The following is a 3,274-nucleotide window of genomic DNA, read 5'->3' as shown; positions in this document are numbered from 1 at the left end:
GATGGACGGATGGACAGATGGACAGATGGAGATACAGATGGATGGATGGACAGATGGAGGGACAGATGGATGGATGGACGGATGGACAGATGGACAGATGGAGATACAGATGGATGGATGGACAGATGGAGGGACAGATGGATGGATGGACGGATGGACAGATGGACAGATGGAGATACAGATGGACGGATGGACAGATGGAGGGACAGATGGACAGATGGATGGATGGACGGATGGACAGATGGACAGATGGAGATACAGATGGACGGATGGACAGATGGAGGGACAGATGGACAGATGGATGGATGGACGGATGGACAGATGGAGGGACAGATGGATGGACAGATGGAGGGACAGATGGACAGATGGAGATACAGATGGACAGATGGATGGATGGATGGACAGATGGAGGGACAGATGGATGGATGGACGGATGGACAGATGGAGGGACAGATGGACAGATGGATGGATGGACGGATGGACAGATGGAGGGACAGATGGATGGACAGATGGACGGACGGACAGATGGACAGATGGAGGGACAGATGGACAGATGGAGGGACAGATGGACAGATGGAGAGACAGATGGACAGATGGATGGATGGATGGACTGAGGGACAGATGGACAGATGGATGGACAGATGGAGGGACAGATGGAGGGACAGATGGATGGACAGATGGATGGACGGAGGGACAGATGGACAGATGGAGATACAGATGGACAGATGGATGGATGGATGGACAGATGGAGGGACAGATGGATGGATGGACGGATGGACAGATGGACAGATGGAGGGACAGATGGACAGATGGATGGATGGACGGATGGACAGATGGAGGGACAGATGGACAGATGGATGGATGGACGGATGGACAGATGGAGGGACAGATGGATGGACAGATGGACGGACGGAGGGACAGATGGACAGATGGAGAGACAGATGGACAGATGGACAGATGGAGGGACAGGTGGACAGATGGATGGATGGATGGATGGATGGATAGGACAGGTTGACTTTGGGGAATTGAAAAGTCTCTTCCAGAAGCTAATGCTAGCCTGATTTATTCAAAGACCAGTTCTGGTGTGACTTTGGGACCGTTGTCCTGTTGGACCAGCTTGTGTCCAGGTTTCAAGTGTCCACCTGTCAGTTTGAGAATAGATTGAATAATTTGGAGGAAGTCCTTCGCCTTTGTATAATAAACCAGCAGCACAGTATGATGCTAACACCAGAATGCTTAGACACAAAACCCTTGAAACAGGACTTATGGTCTGAGTGTTCCTAACCCACCTGGTCCTCTGTGCTGTGAAGGGAGGAAGTAACAGAACTGTCAAAAGGTGAAAGCTAAAGTGGTTGACCAGCTAGTTGCAGGATTAAACAACAGATTTATTACTGAAGGGAAATTGATCTTGGCACAGAAACTATGGATAGAGTTAACCAATAGAGTAAATTCATCATKTGTTGAAAATGATACAAGGCAGAGGGTCAGACGTTACGCTCCATGTCAACCCAGCTGAGTTCTGTTCCACGTCTCTTGTTTCTGCAATGCTTGCTTCATTTCTGAAATCTGTGTTTGTTGGTTCTGGCTGGTTTCTTCTGTGAATTTTAAAGTTTATAGCAGCTTAAAGTCAGTCTGGGCTGTGGCCACTTCACTCAACTGTTTTCTGACACTTGGTTCAGTCTTCTTATATCTGAAAACCTCTCGCTGATTCCTCCAAACATCCTTCTTGTCTTTGTGTCCAGACTACTCAGTGTTTGTCTCATTCTTTTATCAAACTTTTCTCCTGAAGACATTCGTCTTGTTCATGTGATCAACTGCAGATTTTAGTCCAGTGTGAAGGTGTGGCTTTTGGAACAGGATCTTCTTTGGTGTTCTCAGTTCATTGTGATGTAAAACTACCTGTACTGTGGATAGGAACACTGGTTTTTGTGTTTTTGTTATTCAAACAAAAAAAGCAGTTTCAATTTAAAAAATGTAATTTCAATAAAAAATATTCTACAAAAAATATCTACCAAACAAAAAATCATTTTCAATTAAAAAAACTGAATTTAAAAAAGGTTTTGAACTAAGAGAACATGAACTTCTGGGCGGGGCCTAAGGAGGAACTATGTAAGATGGACTGAAGCGATTTCCTCTTGCACTCAGGACACATCTTACACAGGTCCTCCTTAGGCCCCGCCCAGATGTTCATGTTCTCTCTCTTTGAGATTCAACCAAAGATTTCTGATATGTGAAAAAATGTTTCAGTTTTTGATTGAAAAATTTCAATTAAAATTGCTTTTGTGTTTGGTTGAATAATAAAAACACAAAATTACCTCAKCTTCCCGCAGTTTCTAGTTCATGGCAGGCTTAAGCGTTGATGGTTCCTGGATTGTTTCTGAACATTGGAACAAATTTCATTCCATCTGATGGGAACAGACAAATACTGGTCATTTAATGAGTGCTATGAAACTGGTTCAGGTCTCAGCTCAGAGCCTCTGCTGGTTTGGAGGTGGAAGGGACAGGTTGGAACATGAGATCAGGCTGGAGTTGCTGGAGTTTTGACATTGCAAATGACATAGTAATCTGTGGTGAGAGTAGAGAGCCGAGAGGTGGAGGTCTGCACTGGAGGAGGAGAAGAAGAAGAAGTCAGTGGAGATCAGACAGAACACACGTGTGAATGTGAAGGAGGCAGGCAGAAAAATGAAGTTGAAAGAAATGTGCATCAGGAAAGTTGTTGAGTCCAAACAGCTGGGGTCAACCATCCAGAGAAATGGACCATTTGGGTTAGGTTAGGGTTGGAGTGAAGGTTATAAAGTAAGACTGAAGTCCTTTCATTTACAAATCATACAGCCCTTMATAGGTTGGATGATATTTTTATTCTACTTGCTCCTAATCATCTCCCTGTTGCCTGCAGTTAATTCAAAACTCTGCTGTGTGTCTTCTAACAGAAGACATGAGCACATCAGACCGTCAGACCATCAGACCATCAGACCATCAGACCATGTCCACTTCTTCTTTGTATTGACTTATTTTTTTTACTCACTTTAAAAGTTATTAATGGCTCAGGGCTCAATTTCTCATCAGAACCTGTTAATTTTCCAAACCTTAAAAGAGGCCTGAGATCATCTGAGCCACATGTTCTTATTGCACTTAAGGACTCTGGACCAACCTGCCCCCCAAACTCTGGACCAACCAACCCCCCCAGACTCTGGACCAACCAACCCCCCCAGACTCTGGACCAACCAACCCCACAGACTGTAGACCAACCTACCCTTTGGTATCTGTACAGTCT

The 3,274-nt window shown here is 44.8% G+C and overlaps 1 protein-coding gene and 1 long non-coding RNA gene across 2 annotated transcripts in view; one reads left to right on the top strand and one right to left on the bottom strand.

Annotated features, from left to right (window-relative positions):
* The window catches only part of fer (fer (fps/fes related) tyrosine kinase), a gene marked incomplete in the record, with an annotated part of 41,331 nt that overhangs the window by 28,322 nt on the left and 9,735 nt on the right, over positions 1-3,274 (bottom strand).
* The window catches only part of LOC106534586 (uncharacterized), a 10,467-nt gene that overhangs the window by 1,002 nt on the left and 6,191 nt on the right, over positions 1-3,274 (top strand). The window lies entirely within an intron of this gene.

The sequence above is a fragment of the Austrofundulus limnaeus genome, unplaced genomic scaffold, assembly GCF_001266775.1.
Source record: "Austrofundulus limnaeus strain Quisiro unplaced genomic scaffold, Austrofundulus_limnaeus-1.0 Scaffold1215, whole genome shotgun sequence".
NCBI lineage: Eukaryota > Metazoa > Chordata > Actinopteri > Cyprinodontiformes > Rivulidae > Austrofundulus > Austrofundulus limnaeus.
This window is presented reverse-complemented; position numbering and strand designations above follow the sequence as displayed.